General features: G+C 47.2%; 1 pseudogene; it reads right to left on the bottom strand.

Annotated features, from left to right (window-relative positions):
• Nucleotides 1-1,014: 1,014 nt before the first annotated feature.
• LOC116904687 lies at nt 1,015-1,112 on the bottom strand (annotated as a pseudogene).
• Nucleotides 1,113-20,427: the final 19,315 nt, after the last annotated feature.

Raw genomic sequence — 20,427 nt, 5'->3', positions numbered from 1 at the left:
TTTTACAGCTCAGGACCCTAGTGTGGCTTCTCCAGCCGGCAATAACCGAATCAACATTCCCTCATCTGCCTGCCCAGAGGTTCATTAATCCCTCATGGTGTCTACGGCGACTTTGCTGTTTGGTGGTTTCAGAACAGATCCTGCATATAACACTGAGCAGCATTCAATACTGCTCTGGTGGGTCATTTCTGCCATCCAGATGGAATATTTGTCCTTCTGTCTCCCCAAATCCCTCTCAGCTCTATCATGGACGCCATTGCTGTCTAACGCCAAAGCCACCGAACTTTTTTTTACTCACTGTGCTCTCTAGCCCCAGCCCCGCCCCTCCTCCCTCCCTCCCTTCCTTTCCTTCAGGCAGCTTAGCTCACTCTCTTTCTAACCCGTGGTCCCTCCTCCTTCAGCTGCCCAGTGCTGGGATGGTAACCCTGGCTATTCAAACAGCCTTGAACTTTACATCTCTAGCCTCTTTCCCCTTCTCCAGATTCACCTATTGCAGGAATTTCCTTCCTCCTAGCATTGTACTGTGAGCATAGATTCTGTGGGTCAAAGGTTCACACAGATCCTTGTGGGAATGGCTTCTTTCTGCAACACAACATCTGGGGACTTGACCAGAAAGACTGAAGCTAGCTGGAAACAGACTGGACCGGCGGAATCATCTCGTGTGCGCCTGTGCCTGAGCTAGGGTGACTCAAAGGTAGAGCTGTCCCCCAGAGTGCCAACATGGGAGCCTCTTCACGCATGCTCTTTAATGGGTTGTGCTTTTGGAAATGTCTGTTATTCATTGCCTAGATATATAGCATATTCTTTCTTTCTTTTTAGGTCAATAAATTTTTATTTAAGGGATTTGATTCCTTTGCTGTCCATCCAGGTCATCTGAAAATAGCCCTTTCTCAAAGGTCATCCAGTTGTGCTGTTCAGCCCTGCATAATAAGAGCATGGGAGTAATCAGATGGGCATGAGCATTCTAGAACCATCTACACACATTAGTAACTGGGTAAAGGTTTGCTCATCAGCAAATGTTCCCAACAGGTTAACTGCTAGTCAGGTAGCATATGGAAAACCTAACAGGAATTTTTCTTTATGATCATGTAGCATATTTTTTTAAATTAATTTATTTTATGTGCATGGCTGGTTTGCCCCATGTATGTATTTGTGCCACATGCATGCTTGTGCTCAAAGGGTCAGAAAGGGAGTTGAATCTCCTGGAGCTAGAGTTATAGATGTTTACAAGCTGCCATTTGGGTGCTGGGAACAACCTGGGTCCTCTGTAACATGGACAAGAGCTCTTAACCACTGAGCCATCTCTCCAGCCCGCTATATTCTTTTTGAAGGGTGGCAGATGGGAATGTGATTTTGCTATGTAACTCAGACTGACCTGGTTACTAGCTTATAGCCCAGACTGGCACTGAATTCATAACAATGCTCCTGCCTCAGCCTCCTGAGTGTTGGGATTGTAGCATTCTTTAGTGTCTATCTGGTAACTGCTAAGGAATTCCTCCTTAACTTAAAACATACCCGTGCGCACACACATGCGCACACACACACACATATCAAACTAGTGTTGCTCTGGGTCATTAGCCAATGAGGAAAATGAAGGTTCTTGCTTGTTCTGAAAGAGGGTTGGTTATGGAACCCTCGGCTGACTTTGAACTTGCTATGTAGCTGAAGATGATGCTGAACTCCTGACTCTTTTGCCTCCACCTCTCAAGTGCTGACGTTAACAGCTGTGTCCACCATACCCAGCTGTAAGATTTTTAAAACTGTATCTAATGTAGACAAATCACTGGGCTCTAGGAGCCTTTAACATAGTAAGGGGGAAACAAAATCAGGTCAATAAGTGGTCTTATTTATTTAGGTTTTGTGATCTGTAACCCAGGCTTGCCTCAAACTCATGGTGGTCTTCCTGCCTCAATTACAGGCAAAAATTACATATATGGGCCACCACAAATTAAATGCTTTCAGAAACACAGACAGCCGGGCAGTGGTGGCACAACATACCTTTAAGCCCAGCACTCCAGAGGCAGACTTGGCTAATCTCTGTGTTGGAGACCAGAATGGCCTACAGAGCCAGTTCCGGCCAAACTTTGTCTCAGAAAAACTGTCTCATTAAAAAAAAAGAAAAGAAAAGAAACACATACAGGGATAACATTACATTCTGAGAGAACTAACAAAGATACATCTATACCAGCGCTTGCAACCTCCCTAGCCTCCCTAGCTCAACCCAGCATGATAGCCTCCTTGGAATCAAGTTTTGTAGAGGAGAAACTCAGAGAAGTCATGGGGTGCCAGGGGATGTCTCTGTCATGAGCAGGTACCAGGGTGGGATAACAGGCTCAGAGACTCAGTAGCAGGCCTGGGCAGCAGTGAGAAAAACGCCCACTTCCGTCCCTCCCAGTTTCTGGAGAACGTGGCTTAAGTGCTGCTGGGACCCCCTCCCAGGTATGGGTAAGAGAGAGAAAGAATTCCTGAGGACGGAGAGATGGCAGGGTAAAACTTACCATGCTCGAGCTCCTATATTCCACCCCAAAATCTAGATAATCACATAATGGGTGAAGGACAGCCCATTACAGGTTTCAGGGCCAGCCAGGAAGAGGGGTTCTCAGGAATGCCCCAGCCCTGCCTATGTCTGCCCTCTCTCTATACCCGCTTCTTCTCCTCCCTTTTTCTTTTAGACCACAGAAGTAAAAGTCCCACGGGTAATTTGGAGTGATATGATTATTGTGAGTAGATTGGACGGGGGAAACTTGAAAATGGAGGTGGGCGTTAAAAGAAGCATACAGAGTTAGTTGCAAACACCTGTGATCCCGGTACTCTGGGAGCAAGAGCAAGAGATTGAGAGTTCAAGGACAGCTTGGACTACACAGTAAATTCCAAGCTAGCCTGAGGTTACATAGTGAGACACTACAACCCAGCTAGAGTAAACACTGGATGTACAGTCAGCCCCTGGGAGGTGCTGAGGTGGACGACTGCCTTAAGTGGAAAGAACAATTGCATTCTAACAGCTCTGACCACCTAGAGGAACAGACTGAATGGTTGAGGCACTCACCAGAGGCAGGGCGAATTCAGTACACTAAAATCCCCAGCCCAGGGCTTGGAGAGGTGAATCAATAGCATGAGGCTAGCGTTTGGATCCTCTCACACAGATGCCCAGTAGGTATAATTCCAGCCTTGGAAGGCAGACATAGGGTCTCCAGAGCAAGCTGGCCAGTAAGAGTAGCTAGATGCGTGAGCTCTGGGTTTGAGAATACCTCAGTGATGAAGCCGGATGAGTATGGAAGATGATACTAGACAACCATCTCAGGTGTCCACATGCATGGGCACATGTGCCCACACAAATGCAAGCATACATAACACATGTGCACACATATGTGCACACACATGAACACATGTGTGCACACACATGACAATGCAAACAACACAAACTCTCCAGCCTACATCCTTCTCCCAGGCCCATTCCTTGTCGTGGAGTCCCTGCATGTGCTTGACTCACTTGGGTTACAGGCTTTCTGTCCCGCCTTCATCCGAATCAGCTCCCCAGTACCAGGGGTTCCACTGAAGAAAGTCTCTTACCCCTCACTCTCATTAGCCTGGTCCTCTTCTGACTCAGATCTCATCGGGCATAGGAACTGCCTAGCTGACACCTCTTCTTCCAGGGCCCCTTCTGATTTAACGTTCAAACAGATCCCGTCTTCCTACCTTCCAAGAACCGGGGTACCATCTCTCAAATCGAAACCTGACTATCTCAGATCAACACCCCTGTGTTTGTCCCATTTGTAGCTGGAGACATGTAGAGATATTTATGGTGAGCTTAGGGTGGAAACTAAAGGTCCCCACTCAAACAGAAAGATCATCCCCTGACAGCTAATAAAGCCCAGCACAGGGTTAGAGAGAGAGAGGGAGGGCTCAACGGTTGGGAGAACCGCCTGCTCCTTTAGAGGACAAGGTTTGGTTCCTAGCACTCACAGGGTGGTTCATCATCACCTGTAACTCCAATGCCAAGGGGACCCGATGCCTGCCTTCTTCTGGTCTCCTTGGACACTTCATGCACATGGAGCACAGACATACATTCTTATACATACCATAAAATAAAAAAAATAATAAAGCCCAGCACTATAGCTGTGACACCCCTACCATGGCAGGATGTAGAGGTTCTATGTACACTGAACCACCTGATTCCGGAAAACCCGACCATGTGGTCTCCCAGCTAAAGTGCAGTCTGTCTCCTCGCTGCCTTGGGATAAACCCTCACTCCTTACTCACCATGGTCATTTGCGATCTGAGCTCACCTTATCTTTCAGTTTCACCCTTCTGCGCCTCCCCTGTTCCCTGCCTCCAGGGTCTTTGAACTCCTCCGTTTGAACTGACCTTGACCCGTTGCAATTGCTGCCATCTGCCCCTACTGTTTCTCCTCCTGGATGGCCGTCCCACCCGCAGTTCCCAGCAAGCTTCTGTTCTCCTTAAGTCTGCCTTTCCTTGGACATTCCTAAGTCCTCCGGGCTTAGATTTATTGTCTGGTGTAGTCTGCTATAATTTATATGTTTGCCTTTCTCTTCTTTCTACTTTGTGTATATCAGGGGTCAGCCCCTTCCCTGTCTCTTGTGAGGAAAATACTTGTTTTCCTGCACTGAAAGACAAGTCCCTATTACCTCTGCTCACAAGTGACTGGGCCAGAGAACTCATTCAGCCATCTGCAGACGACTACCACGCTATCTGTTTCATGCCAAGATAAACCGAATGTGATGGCTAATCGTGGTTGTCCGCTTGACACACTTGGGAAGAGGGAGCCTCAATTGAAGAGTTGCCACTATCAGACTGGCCTGCGGGCACTTCTTCTGGCTTGTGGGCATTTTCTTGATTGCTGATTGATATAGGAGGGCCCAGTCCACTGTGGGCCTGGGCTGTGCCGGGCAGTGGCCCATACTTGAATCCGAGAACTTAGGAGGTAGAAGCAGGCAGATCTCTGGGAGTTCCAGTCTAGCCTGACCTACAGAGTGAGTTCTAGGACAGCCAAAGCTACACAAAGAAACCCTGTCCTAAAAAAAAGAAAGAAAGACAGACAGACAGACAGACAGACACAGACAGACGGGGTTGGGGATTTAGCTCAGTGGTAGAGTGCTTGCCTAGCAAGCGCAAGGCCCTGGATTCAGTCCCCAGCTTCGAAAAAAAGAAAAGAAAGAAAAAAAGAAAGAAAGAAAGAAAGAGAGAGAGAGAGAGAGAGAGAGAGAGAGAAAGAAAGAAAGAAAGGAAAGAAAGAAAGGAAGGAAGGAAGGAAGGAAGGAAGGAAGGAAGGAAGGAAGGAAGGAAGGAAAGTTAAAAGTTAAACATAAGTCTGGGAGCAAACCAGTAAGCAGTGTCCCTCCATGTTTGCTCTCTGCTTCAAGCTTCTGCCCTGAGCTGTTTTGAACTGTAACCTCTAAGATGAAGTACACCTCCCCAACCCCCAGGTTGGTTTGGTTCCGTGTTTTATCACAGCAACAGAAACCAAACCAGGACAATGAGCCAGTCAGATTTCTCTGCTGGGGATGTGAAACTGGCAGAGGGAGAGTCTGGGCCAATTAGCAGTGGAGGCGGAAGCTGAAAGATTGACTGGGGAATTAGAGTAGCTAGGCATGACAGGGCACACCTGTGATCCTAGCGCCCAGAAAACAGGCTGCAGACAGGAACAGCTAGGTATGCACGCGTGTAACCCTGTGGTAGGGCACACCTGTGATCCTAGCACACAGAAAACTGAGGCTGCAGACAGGAACAGCTAGGTATGCATGCATGTAATCCTGTGGTAGGGCACACCTGTGATCCTATGGTAGGACGCACACGTACGAGTTTCAGACCAGTTTGAACTTCATTAGCTGTATCTTGTCTTTAACTACTTTGTGGGTTCTTTTTTTCTCCCACTTTCCACCTCTTTTCTACCCTTTCAACCTTCCTAACATTATATAAGAGTAAAAGTCGAGGGGTTGGGGATTTAGCTCAGTGGTAGGCGCTTGCCTAGGAAGCGCAAGGCCCTGGGTTCGGTCCCCAGCTCGGGGGTCGGAAAGGGCTTTATCGTCATTACACTACTTCCTGCTGATTAGGGGTGTCGAGTCCCTTGGGGCAAGTTTGATCTTTGACTTCAGGATAGCTAATTTCTTCTTTTTTTTTTTTTTTTTTTTGAAAAGATTTTTTTAAAGATTTATTTATTTAATGTATATAAGTACACTGTAGCTGTCTTCAGACACACCAGAAGAGGTCATCCAATCTCATTACAGATGGTTGTGAGCCACCATGTGGTTGCTGGGATTTGAACTCAGGACCTCTGGAAGAGCAGTCAGTGCTCTTAACCACTGAGCCATCTCTCCAGCCCCTAATTTCTTCTTATTCTTATTTCTTTATACACAACACTCAACACACAGAGTCAACCAACCAACAACTCACCCTGCAGCGTGGGCCCTAGCCTTTATATACCCTCTGAAAAGTTCCCAGAATTCCAAATGTCACACAATCACAGAAACTATCTGCAGCTGGCAAAACCACACCCACCCCCCACCCCCCCTAGAGAAAACACGAGGCAAATCACAGTCAGCTGTTATGAAGCAGCCCCATCTCCCCACACCTGGGATGCAAACGAAAACATATTCTTTATAATAGTTCTGTGTTTTAAAAAACCAAAATTCCAAAATTGTCACTACAATTAATTAACCCTATCTCAAAAAAACAAAAAAACAAAACAAAACAAAAAACCAAAAAACAAAAAGACTTACCATTTGATCTGAGCCTGGTTGTACAAGCCTTCAATCACAGATCTGAGAGGCTAATGCTGAATGACTGAGTTCTACTGTATGAGACCCTCTATCAAAAAGGCCAAAAAAATAGAAGTAAATAAAAAAGAAGTGTAAGCCCAATAGATGGGGAGGGGGAACAGGAGGATCAGGAGTTCAAGGTCATCCTTAACTACATGTTGAGTTCAAGGACGCTGCCCCAGAATAAATGAGACAGACAAAGGCTTTCAGCAGACATAAATATATAAGCAATAATTATAGGGGCTGGAGAGATGGCTCAGTGGCTAAGAGCTCCTCCAGAGGACCTGGGTTCAGTTCCCAGTACCAATCTGGTGGCTCACAACCACCTGTAACTCCAGTTTCAGCGGCTCTGAAGCATTTTGTTTCAGGCCTACACAGACACTGCATGGGAGTATGTAAGTGCTGCAAAGACATAAGTTCAGATGAAACTCTCAGACAGATTAAATAAACACAGATAATCTTTTAAAAATTAAACTAGGCTGGGCAGGGGGTGGGAGGAAGAGAGAGCCAGGCAGATTTCTGAGTTTGAGGCCAGCCTGGTCTACAGCCAGAAAAACACAGAAATTTGCATAGTTTAAATGTTTCTTCTTCCCTCTGAAATCCTTTCCACTGGGTGGGGTTGGCTGGGGTCCTGTTGAGAAACGGCTGGGTGGTGAGGGCTCTGCCCTCATAAATGGATTAATGCCTCTGTGACAAGGCTCTCAGGTATGAGGTAGCCGTCTTTGCTCATCTAGCACATGAAGGTGAAATGTTTTGTCCCTTCTTGCCCTGATGCATTCCGCTATGTGAAGAGACAGACAAAGGCTCTCAAAGACATCAGATCTAGCGCGTTGGGACTTCCCAGCTTCCAGAACCATGAGAAAGAAATGCCCATCCATGTTTTGTTTTAGCAGCAGAGTGAATCAAAACAATTATCTGTGTACATTCTGTCCTGAGAGAGAACACAACAGCAAACCTTTTTACAGGGTCTGGAATTCATTACGTAGAAGGCTGACCTGGAGCTCACAGAGATCTGCAAGCGTTCAATGCGTGGGCCGCCACGCACTTGACAGTTCTGGGTGCTCTCTAATCAGGTGTATTCTTTTTTGATCAACTTTGTAACCCTGTGGGAACGTCTCCCCTCCATATTCCTCCTACCCTCCTATCTTCTCTTCTCTTTCCCTTTTTATGAGAAAGGGCCTCATTGTGCACCCTAGACTGACATCTAATTTGTGGCAGACTTCACCCTTCCCAAGTGCTGAGGCTACAAGCTTATACCACCACACCTGGCTCTATCTATCCATCTGTCCATCTGTCCATCCACCCATCCATCCATCCTTCTTTTTCTTTTCCTTCCTCTCTCTCTTTCTAACTTGAATGTGTCTTTTTTTTTTTTTTAAGATTTATTTGTTTGTTTTATGTATGTGAGTACACTATAGCTGTCTTCAGACACCAGAAGAGGGCATCAGATCCCATTACAGATGGTTGTGAGCCACCATGGGGTTGCTGGGAATTGAACTCAGGACCTCTGGAAGAGCAGTCGGGGCTCTTAACCGCTGAGCCATCTCTCCAGTGGGCCACCTACTTTCTTTTTACTTTTTACATAGGTATGTATTTCAGTATGTGCCTATGTGTGATGCTGGCAATTGGACCCAGCACACATGCCAGCTGGATAAGTGCTCCACCGCTGAGCTGCACCCTCAGCTACCTTTACCTTTCCATCTATTTACTCAGTAAACTTGAGCTGGGGTTTCACTACATGGCCCTGGATGTCCTACAACTCACTTCTGTAAGCCAGTGCTGGCAGAGAGCCTCCTGTTTCAGTCTCCCAAGTACTGGAATTACAGGCCTATGTCACTACTTCTGCGTTCCAGACCTCCCCATGCCCCGTGATCTTGCCTTGTCTCCTGGATGCTGGGATTACAGGCACACAGCAGTCCGCAAGGCTTAACGATCGACTATCCAGGAAGAAAGAGAACAGGGCTGATGGTCTTACCTAGTGGTGAAGCCTAGCATGAAGCCCGTGGGTTCCACCCTAAGCAGCATTAACCAGCACTCAAAGAAAAAGTGAACAAGGCAAGAAAGGAGGGAGGAAGGGGAGAAAGAAGAAGAGCAGCAAATGGATGACTGCCAACCAGCATGTTCAGCCTGCCATCCAAGCAGGCCACCCCTCTCCTCTCCTCCTCTCTCTTCTCTCTTCTCTCTTCTCTCTTCTCTCTTCTCTCTTCTCTCTCTCTCTCTCTCGCCCCTCAGTTGTGCCAACAGGCTGGTGTCAGCTCCACCATCTCCCGCTCCTTACCCAGGTAGAAGTGATGTGAAGGGAAGAAGACGAGGACGCGCACGCCCGACATCCCTTCTTAGCGGCCCCAGGCACAGGCTTCTCCACGTTCCTGAGATAAGGGTCTCTGTAGCTGTTTCAGGACCAGATGAATGAATGCAAATTAAAAAATAGAAGGAAAGAAAATTAGGAAGGAAGGAAGGAAGGAAGGAAGAAAGAAAGAAAGAAAGAAAGAAAGAAAGAAAGAAAGAAAGAAAGAAAGGCAGACATGACTGCTCCTAAGGGGTCAGGGCTTCTATTACAGATATAAGGGAGAAAACAGGCAGAGGCAGAGACATCTGGGAGGGTCCAGAGTGACTTTACCTTGAGCAGGGCCATGTGTGGGGAGGTGACCTAGAGTGGCAGGCAAAGGGACCAAAAAAGGGCCAGTGTAGTCAAAATGGCTGGATTATATAGGAAGGGTGGCCCAGGCCTTGGGCTGGAAAGTTCAGGGTAGGCAATAGGGTACGCTAACAGGAGGACCTTGTGACAGGGGGAAACCTTGGGGATGCTGGGAGAACTAGGCAGCCAGCCTCCACTTTGATATGTTAATAGGCACTTTGTCAGCCACTTTGTCTCTGGTTTGAGACCTAGCATTCTCCTTCAAGCATTGTAGGTTGTCTCTCATTGGAAGTCAAAGCTCTGTGGCACTCGTGCATCAGGATCTCTGCACAGGCTTCACATGGGGTTTCTCCATCACTTGCTCAGGGAAGAGAGAGCCTGTCCCCTCAGTCCAGGCTTTCCAAGACTTGCTGACATGCAAGGTAGAGTAGCATCTACCCTGCTGGTGAATCAGTTATACCAGGGTGAGAGATAATTACTCTTCAGCCCCATTTTTCAGGTGGGCAGACTGAGGCAGAGAATGGGCAGAAGGCGGGTGTTATTACAGAGAGCTCAGAGCTACTTCCTTCTGAGGCTGGGATCCTTACGCTTGCTCCTACTCCAGGGTCTCTGTTGTCTGGAATGCTTTGCTCCATATTTTGCCTGCTGACTCTTCAACTTTGGATGGGCAGCAGCCCAAACATCAGTTTCCCAGAGACAACCCTCACGTTGCGAACGCTGGCCCCTTCCAGTCACCACCCCTCATGATGTCACATCTGCCTGCTTTGGTTCTCCGCAGGGCACTCTGGAGCAGACTCTGCTGGTTGCCTTCCCAGCAGCCATTTCCCCTTCCTCCAGCCCATACCCCCTTCCAGCCCATTCGACTCAGAGTTTGTTTGGGTTACTGTTCCTGGTCCTACTCTTCCTGGGAATACATTCTGATTGGTGTTTGGCTGCCTCTTCATTAGTGGTTGAACACATCTAGTCTGTCTGTCTATCTGTCTGTCTGTCTCTCTCTCTTCCCCCTAAGACAGGGTTTCTCTTTGTACCCCTGGCTTGTCCTGGAATTCCTTCTGTAGACCAGGCTAGACTCAAACTTAGAAATCCATCCACTGCCTCCTGAGTGCTGGGATTAAAGGTGCGTGCATGCGTGCGTGTGCGTGTGTGCACGTGCACGCTTATCTCTATCTCCAACCCTTCCAATCCCCTAACCCTCCCACCTCCCCCTCCTCCCGGCATTACTCTCTGTGATATGTGAGGGCTACTGGAGGGCTTCCAGGGAGATTTTAATTTCTCTAGAAAGGTGATACAGAGCAAGAAACCGTTCTTGTCTTTTAAGATATTTATTTACTTGTGCGACTGAGTGTAAGGGTTCACACACCACTGCATGTGTGTGGAGGTCAGAAGACCACATCAGGAGAAAGCTGTCATCACCTTCACCTTGTTTTAGGTGGAGTCTTTTTTGCTATTTGCCGCTTCACCTCCAACTCCAGGCCAGCTATCTGAACATTCTTGTGATTCTCCTGTTGCTGTCTCCATCTTTCCTAGGACTGTTGGGTCTACAGACACAAGCCACTTCTGGCTTTTATATGGGTTCTGAGAATCCAAACTCAGATTTCGGGCTCATATGTCCAGCATTTTTATCTGATGAGCGCTCTCCCCAGCCAGCCCTCTCTTCCCCTTCCATTCCCTCTCTTCTCTGTCCCATCCCTATTCTCCCCTCCCCACGCCTCCTCTTCCCTTCCCCCTTATCCCTTCCCTTCCTTCCTCTTTCCCTCCCTCCCCTCTCTTTCTGGGCTCATGTGGCCCACGATGAAGCTAAATTTAATATATAGCTGAGGATTTTCTTTTCTTTTTTTTTTTTTGGTTCTTTTTTTTTTGGAGCTGGGACCGAACCCAGGGCCTTGCGCTTCCTAGGCAAGCGCTCTACCACTGAGCTAAATCCCCAACCCCTATAGCTGAGGATTTTCAATGACCTTGAACTTTTTTTTTTTTTTTTTTTTTTTTTTTCTCGGAGCTGGGGACCGAACCCAGGGCCTTGCGCTTCCTAGGCAAGCGCTCTGCCACTGAGCTAAATCCCCAACCCCGACCTTGAACTTCTAATTCTCCAGCCTCCAACTCCCATGTGCACCACAGGTGTGCACTGCCACATTTGGTCTATGCTGTGCCCAGGGTTAAGTCCAGAGCTTCATGTATTCTAGAAAAACATTCTTCTCCAAGTGTAGCCATGCTTTATGTTCTAGGAGTTAGAATTGCCACACATGAATCTTGAAGACGTCACGATCATCCACCAATGGGTGAAAAAAAAAATTACGCTGTAACTTTTGCCTGTGACTGCCTGTTATGTGTGTTTAAGAACATCAGTTCATGATTCAGTTCCTGTCAGAAATGAGTCTATTTATCTGTAGACTCACTTATTAACTGTCTCTCTCATCAAGACATCAACTCCATGAGGGTAGGAATAGTCTAGCCCTTTCCTCGAGGTAGCCCCAGGGCCTAAGAATAGATGCTCACGTAAACATCAGTGTCTGCAGGCTGCCTCTCCTGAGCGCTTTCCTCTTGTTGGTCTTGATTAGAATTTATATTTAAAAAGCAGAATCTGATAACACAAGACATTAAGACATTCTAGTCCTGGATAAATGAGAAGCCAGTTCCTTATTTCAAAGATCTAGAGTTCGTGTGTGTGTGTGTGTGTGTGTGTGTGTGTGTGTGTGTGTGTGTGTGTCTGTGTGTGTGGTGTGTGTCTGTGTGTGTGGTGTGTGTATGTCTGTGTGTGTGTGTGTCTGTGTGTATGTGTGGTATATGTGTGTGTATGTCTGTGTCTGTGTGTGTGTATGTCTGTGTGTGTGGTGTGTGTGCCTGTGTGTGTGTATGTGGTATATATGGTGTGTGTGTGTGTGGTGTATCTGTGTGTGTCTCTGTGTGTGTGCATGTGTGTGTGTGTGTGTGTGTGTTCTACAGACTGTTTTATAGAGAGGCACACGTTATGTTGGTTTCAGCCTGAGCCTCTGGGGTTTCCAGTTTCAATCAAACAAGAAAATGATGACTGAAGAGGACACGGCTGATCAGTACTCCAGCCAGATTTTGGAGTGAATCAGAATCATCTGGAACCCTGATTAAAATTTTCAAACGCCTGGATACACCTCATAGACTGTGATGTAATGGGTTTAAAGTGGGGTCCAGGCCCTTGGGTTTTTAACAAGCCACCAGGTGACTCCAAAAGTCACCAGGGTCTGCCCTCTGGGGAAGAGTCTGACCTGAGGAAGGTTGAGGAAGGGGAGGACGGAGTTGCTCCTGTGCCCGTGTGGGGAGGACAGTGATCCCCTCGGTGTGGGCAGAACTTCACTGTGGGGTTGTTTAACCAGATCACCAGATAATGCGTGGGCAGGCTCTTACCTTAGGATAGGGTAAGAGCTGCTGTGTGTGTGTGTGTGTGTGTGTGTGTGTGTGTATGCACACGCGCGAGTGCGCAGTGTATGCGCGTGTACAGTGTGTGTATGGAGGGAGTATGTGTGTATGTGCTGTGTGTGTGCAGTATGTGTAGTATATGTGTAATGTATGGTATGTATGTACTGTATAGTGAATGCATAGAGTGTGTAGTATATGTGCCTGTTCCCATGGGTTTGCGTGCATGTGAGTACACACATGTAGAAGCCAGAAGGAGATGTCATATCTTCCTCAGTTGTTTTCGAGACAGGATGACTCACTGGACCTTAGTTCATCTGTTCTGCTAAGTATGCTGGCCAGTAAGCTCCAGGGATCCACCTGACCCTGCCCTTCCCCCATCTACGGATTTCAGTCTGTATAGTCATGTCTGCTTTTTTATTTTATATTTTTATGTCAACAGGTTGTTTTGCCTGAATGTATGTCTGTGCACCAGGCCAGAGGGGGATCATCTAGTTAAAGGTGGTTGTGAGTCACCATATGGGTACTAGGGATCAAATCTAGGCCATCTGGAAGAGTAGCCAGTGTTTTTAATGGCTGGGCCATCTCTCCAGCTCCCTGACTTTTATGTGGTTAGAGAGCAGAACTCAAGTGCTCACACTCTCTCAGCAGGCACTTTACCAACTGAGCTCTCTGCTCGGGCCAAAGGCCTGGGCCTCTGTTTTCTGACCTTCCAGCAGTTTTACTGGGGGACAGACATGACTGTATTGCTGAAAGTCTTGCTGGCAACTTGATAGTATGTTGAGAACAGAGACAACCCAACTTACCACAGGGCCTAAAAATAGGCCCAAGCCAACAAGAAGTGAGCTGCACAGGCTGTTGAGGCTCTCTCTAGTGACAGACCTCTGAGGTACTGCTGCCCTTCTGGAACCATAGTCCTTCCTTCTGAGCACCACCCCCAGAGCTCCTACACTTAGGCAGCCAACCCCCACTTATGACCCCAGAACTAGGCCGCTGAAGGCCTAAGACCTCTCAGGATTGGGTGGTCCTGGCACCAGCTGGCTTGCTGCCTTGTAGTGGTCACCAGAAGGGTTCTGTCTATTTTAAATCCCTAGTGTACAGTTCTCAAGGAACAGCTGAGACAAGTGCTTAAAATAGAGGGCCCTCTGTTTCCTGCACTCACCCAGCCCTCACTCACCCCTACCCCCCCCCACTGTCTGCCTGCCAGGGAGCAGAGAAGTTCTGAGTCTCTTAGCTGTGGGGAACAAGGCGGAAGGGCAGACATTATGACAGGGAGTGTACCCACAAGGAAGAACTGGTGTGTGTGTGTGTGTGTGTGTGTGTGTGTGTGTGTGTATGTGTGTGTGTGTATATGTGTGTGTATGTGTGTGTGTCTGTGTGTGTGTATGTTGTGTATGTGTGTGTGTATGTGTGTGCGTGTGTATGTGTTGTGTGTGTGTGTGTATGTGTATGTGTGTGTGTGTGTGTGTGTGCATGCACATACACATGTGCTTTATTCATGAATGAATCTTTTTGTGTGTTTTAAAAGACAGTCTTGCTTCATAGCCCAGACTGGCTTTGAACTCACTATATGTAGTCCTTTACCTCACTCTCCCAAGTGCTGGGATTACAGGCATGTGCCACCACGCTAGTTTCTAGAACAACTTGATTTGGGCATGTAGCATGTCTCCATGGCAGGCACCATAACAGAGGTGCATCTGTGATCCCTGCTAAAGAACCGAAACCATGGTTGAAGAAGTGCTCATTCCTTTCTGCAGTAACCCCGCGAGTCATGCACCGTTCTCCATGCCTTAGGGTTCCTTACGTACACACTGAATTTCCCCACCTTTCCACCACCCTGGCTTTTCAAGACAGACTTTCTCTGCGTATCCCTGGCTGTTCCGGGACTCACCGTGTAGTGTGAGTTCCTGGCTGGCCTCGATCTCAGAGATTCATTGGCCTCTGCCTCCTGAGTGCTGGGACTGAAGGCACGTGCCACTACCACCCAGCTGAGTTTGCCTTCCTTAAAGGATGGCCTCAAGGAAGTCACACCTGAGACCGTTCATGTTCAGAACCATCTGGGGACATGCTTGCCAAGTAAGCATGAGGTCCTGAGTTCATGGGTTTTCCATGGGTTCTCCATGGAAAAGGGCTGGCGAGGTGGTGTGTACCTGTAATCCCTGTACTGGCAAGCAGAAGCAGGTAGACCCCTGGATTTATTGGCTAGCCTAGTGGAGTCAGTGAACTCCAGGCCACTGAGAAGCCCTGTGCATATATATATATATATATATGTATGTACATGTGCATGTATATGTGTGTATGTATATGTATAGGATGTATATGTATGTGTATATGTATGTGTTAGTTGAGCTAGTCCCAGCAGTCAGGAAGTAGAAGCAGGAAGATCTCCCTGAGTTCCAGGCAGGCTTGGTCTACATAGTGAGTTCTAGGACAGTTAGAGTTACATGGTGAGACCCTGTCAAAATAAAGAAACAAGCCAAAATTACAACAAAACTTATGGCAGGATAGCCAGGGATATGGCTCAATGGGTAAAGGTGCCTGTCATGCAAACCTGACACATGCGCCCACCCTACGCATATACAAAATAATAACAATAATAATAACAAGACAGTTAGTACCTGAGGAACAACACCCCAAGTTGATCTCCAGACATGACGCATTCTGTACACCCACACATACAGAAGCTGAGTCACTTGCATTTGGTTGACTACTGAGGGGCAGAGCTTGGATCTGAACCCAGATGTGAGCACCCACAGCTGGGCTGATCACCCTGGCACTTTACCAACCATCCTTAAATGTGATTTGACAGATGCGGCCAGGAAGACTCAGCCAGAGGCTTCCTCCTTCTCCTGGGAGTTTCTAGCTAGAGATGGTAAGATTGTTTTATAGATGAGAAGAGGATCATGGGAAGGCCCTGGCTGTGGACAGTGATAAGCCCACCATGCCTCATACCCCTCAGCATGGCTCTTCTTAAACTGGTGTCTTGGCTCTCCAGAGTTGCAGTTGCCTCCAGGAACAATTTTCATACAAGACAACAATTAGCCTCCCAGAGAGGGATGTTTATTTATTATTCGTTCGCCCACAATATGTAGTAGTAAATATTAAAAAAATCCTGAGCCCAGTGCTTGCTTCTACCCCACCTTTGGTTATTGAGTTCCTGGATGAAAGACACACACACACACACACAGATGCACGCACACATGCACACACACAGCCTTTATATTTACAATGACTTAAGCAGCACAGTAGCTGGGCAGCTGCCTACCCTCCATGCTGTTAGAGTCTAATTTCCTACCGATAACCTAGAATTATTACTTACTATTTTCTATGTTCCACCTGGCTCTTAACTCCTATTAGCAGCCCTTGGGGCATTTTTATGGCCCAGCTAACCTATGGGGGCTTCTCCTTTCTCCTCTCCTGCATGTTCTTCTTTTATTCCATGGCAGCTTCTCCCTACTCCTCCCCTCCTTGTGGTCCTCTCTCCCCAAGCCTGAGAACAGCTATTAGCTGTTGGCATCTTTATTTACCAATCACAATTAGCTGGAGGCAGGGTCACTCAGTGCCTTATCATCTTTGGGGTAACCAGTCTTGGCTAAATTAGCATTAGAATACAAGCCAGCATTAGGCCAACGCACTACAACTAGCTAGTTACTGCCTAGTTTTATCTCAGAGGTGACTTGCCAGACTTTGATCAGGGACACCTTTTGGCTATTTCTGCAAATCAGAGCCAAAGTCAACCAGGCAGCTTTGGCACCTCTGAGGATCCTCAAGACTGTGCTGGAATGCTCTTGAAGCTATCTCAGGAGGTTGGGAAAGTAGAACAACAAATAGAACCTTCTGAGGCTTGTTAGTGAGGCAGGAGAGGTTTGATCTCAGGTGACATTTTGTACGTGTGAATGTATACATACACTTGCTCTGTAGACCAGGCTAGCCTGGAAGGCAGAGATCTGCTTGCCTCTGCCTCCCGAGCACTGGGATTAAAGGTGGACACCATCACTGCCACCCCTGCCCCCATCTTGCTTTCTAAGACAGAATCTCTTTTTTTTTGGTTTTGAGCTCAGTCAGTTGGTAAGGCTGGTCAGCCAATGAGCTACTTCTGCCTCCCCAGTGCTGGGGTTATAAAAACATGCTGCTGTGCCCAGCGTTTTTTGTATAGATTCTTAGGGATTGAGCTCAGCTCTTAAGCATTTTGCCGACTATCTTCTCAGCTCTTGTGTAAAGGGCAGGTCCTCCTTTGTAAGCTTCAATTCTAAGTTCTAAATCTAAACTGTTAAAGACAGAATCTCAGCTGGGCAGCGGTGGCATATCCCTTTAATCTCAGCACTTGAGAGGAAGAGGCAGGTGGATCTCTCTGAGTTTGAGGCTAACCTGGTCTACAGAGCAAGTTCCAGGACAGCCAAGGGTTACACAGAGAAACCCTGATCAACAAAAGGAAAACAGCCAAACTAACCAGAGGCAGAATCTCCCATAGCTGTGCCTGGCCTCGAACTTGCCATGTAGCTGAAGAGAATGACTCTGACACTTGTGATCCTCTTCTCCACATCCCAATTGCTGGGAATTACAGGCATTTGCCACCACACCCACTCATGCTGCTGCACGTGAAAATGGGCCCAGGGCTTCACGCATCCGAGGCAAGCAGTCTACCAACTGAACGTAAGCTCCAGCCCTGCGAAGTTTTCACTGCCTCTAGTCGCCTTTGTCTACCCAGCAACATGCTCTGAGAATGGGTCTGTGTGGTCCACTGCTGTATCCTTCGTGCTTAGCACATGACTAGCCCTGAGAAGCTTCCGGAATAATGCTCGTTGAAGGAACGGACAGAGCACAATAAGCGATATCAGGACCTGTAAGCACAATGGAATACTGTAGCCAGCATAGAGCTGTGGGGCGGTGTCCTCACAACTTTGTTACCTTCCTAGAGAAAGGGAAAGGTTTAGAGTATAGATTCCTCCCCCATCCCCCGAAATCAGCCAACTGCTGTGCTGCTAATGCTGTAGGCTTGGGAAATCTTCTAGAATTCCAGGGAGGAGAGCTACACCTAGAATACAGAGGGCTTAGAACTGAACAGTAGTTTTAGAATTTGACTAATGAATGTCCTAGCGAAATATGATGACACGTGCCTGCAATCTCAGCACTTGGGAAGCTGAGGCAGGAGGATTCTGAGTTCTAGGGTAGCCTGGGCTACAAAAATGAGACTCTACCTAACAAAACAAAACAAAAATACAAAATGAATAGATGAAGGTAAGATAGGAGGTTGGGGATTGTGAATATTTGCTCAGTGGCAGAAGACTTAACTAGCATATAAAAGCCCCTGAGTTTGATTCCTAGGGCTGGGCATTTTTAAATAAATGGATAAATGTTCCAGAGGATCTATCTACCTGTAACATGGGAAACAAAGCAATATTGGTCAGCGTGCCTGCCAGGGTTTGATCCCCAGTGGGTAGGTGTTCAGAACAGTGCACACTCCTGCAAAAGTTATTCTTACAGAGAGGGAAGGAGACCAGAGTTACAGCCCAGTACTATCAGTGGCCAAAGTTCCCTTACTCCTGCCCTCTGCTGCTCTTTAAGCAATCTTTAGAGCACAGTTGTTTTTCCATAAAGTTTTCCAAGAATGCACATCTGGAGAACTGGCTGGCCACCGTGAGGGAATTTGACTTCTTTTTTTTTTTTTTAAAGATTTATTCATTTATTATATATAAGTACACTGTAGCTGTCTTCAGATACACCAGAAGAGGGCATCGGATCTCTTTACAGATGGTTGTGAGCCACCATGTGGTTGCTGGGAATTGAACTCAGGACCTCTGGAAGAGCAGTCAGTGCTCTTAACCGCTGAGCCATCTCTCCAGCCCCGGGAATTTGACTTCTATGAGTCACTTCCCCTGGGGCTGGTCCCCTGAAGCTGCTCACTCAGGACCATGTCTCTGCATTTAGAGATCTGGGCTTTGGATCAAGGTGGGTCCATGTGTCATCGATCAAATGTGGGCCAGGACAGCCCAGCAGTGTGAGACAGACATGTAGTCCGTACTGACTATCTCTCACATTGCTGAGTGACTCCTTTCTTGGGGAAGGGACTGTTAAATTGTGGTAGAATACACCTAAAGAAATGTTGCCAATGTGACCATTTTTCTTGTAAAGTTAATGCTAAGCACATACAGTGTTGCTCATCACTGTCCAGGGGCAGCTGCAGCAGCACCCATTGCTACAAGTTTCACAGCATCTCCCAGAAATTCCTTTTTCACTTACCTCATTTCTACCTCCTACACCCTCAGGAGTTCTCTCTCTCTCCCTCTCCCTTTCCCTCTCTCTCCCTCTCTTTCCCTTCCTCCCTCCTTCAGATAAATGGAATCACAGTCATACACATTAACATTTGTGCAGCTACCTGCATCCACTCACACACACACCTTTAATCCTAGCACTTAGGGGGCAGAGGCAGGTGGATCTTTCTTAGTTCCAGGCCAGACAGGACTAGCCAGAGTGAGACCCTGTCTCAAAAGACATCACATCTGGCTTGGTTTGATCAGCAGGCTTTCCTGGTCTGCATCAGACTCTCATCTTGTTCTCTTTCTTCCTGGGTGTTTGGGGCAGGTTCTCTCATAACACAGGATGGCCTCCAACTTACAACATGGCTAAGGATGACCTCGAGCTGATCCTTCTGCCTCCACCTCCTGTGTTCTGAGACTTGTAGAGGTGTGTTACCATGTTGCTCTGAGTGTTCTTAAGAGACAAGGTCTTACTCTGCAGTCCAGGCTGGCCTGGAACTCACAATCACCCTGCCTCAGCCTCCCAAGAACTAGGGTCACATGTGTCACCACACCCCGTCCTGAGTTCATTTCTTTTGGGCACATATTTGGAAACAGACTTTCTAGGTCATGTGATATTGTATCCTCAAGTACCTTCTGTTTTAAACCATCTAGTTATCACAGCAAACTTGATAAGATGAATAATATTAATCCTCGTTTTATGGACGAGGTACAGAGGGTTTAGTCATTCACTGAAAGTCACAAAGTAACAAATAGCAAAGCCAGAACTGATATCAGGGATGTTGATACCGGAGCCCACTTTATTTATTTTTATTTATTATTTTTTTAAGAAGATGTCTTGGCTAGCCTGATACTATGTAGCTCAAGCTGGCTCTGAACTCAGGACAATCCTTCTGACTTAGTCTTCTGAACTGAGGTCACAGATACACCATAATGGTCAGCCCCAGAGCCCACGTTTTTTGACCATTGTGGTAGAATAGCATTGTCAGCTGACATGTGAGCAGAAAATAATTGTGCCTGCATCACTGGCAAGTAAATCCTACAGAGTTCAGAGCTGTGAGCTGCTTTGAAGTTGGGAGTGGTACTGAGTCCTGAAGGGATGGACACCAGTGAGATAGGGAGTGGGACACAAAGGGACGTTTAAAAGAAAGTCACTAGATTGAGGCTCTGCTGTGTGTGTTTGGGAATATCAGTCATCTAATAAAAGCTGTTAAAACAAAACAGAAAATCCCAGTACTGGGGATGCTGAGGCAGGAGGATTGAGAGTTCATGGCCAGCCACACCTATCCAGTGAGATCCTGCTGAAAAAAAATGAAGAGAAGGCTGGAGAGATGACTCAGTGTGTATATAAAAGTTGTGACCAAGGCTTTCC

The sequence above is a fragment of the Rattus rattus genome, chromosome 6, assembly GCF_011064425.1.
Source record: "Rattus rattus isolate New Zealand chromosome 6, Rrattus_CSIRO_v1, whole genome shotgun sequence".
NCBI lineage: Eukaryota > Metazoa > Chordata > Mammalia > Rodentia > Muridae > Rattus > Rattus rattus.
This window is presented reverse-complemented; position numbering and strand designations above follow the sequence as displayed.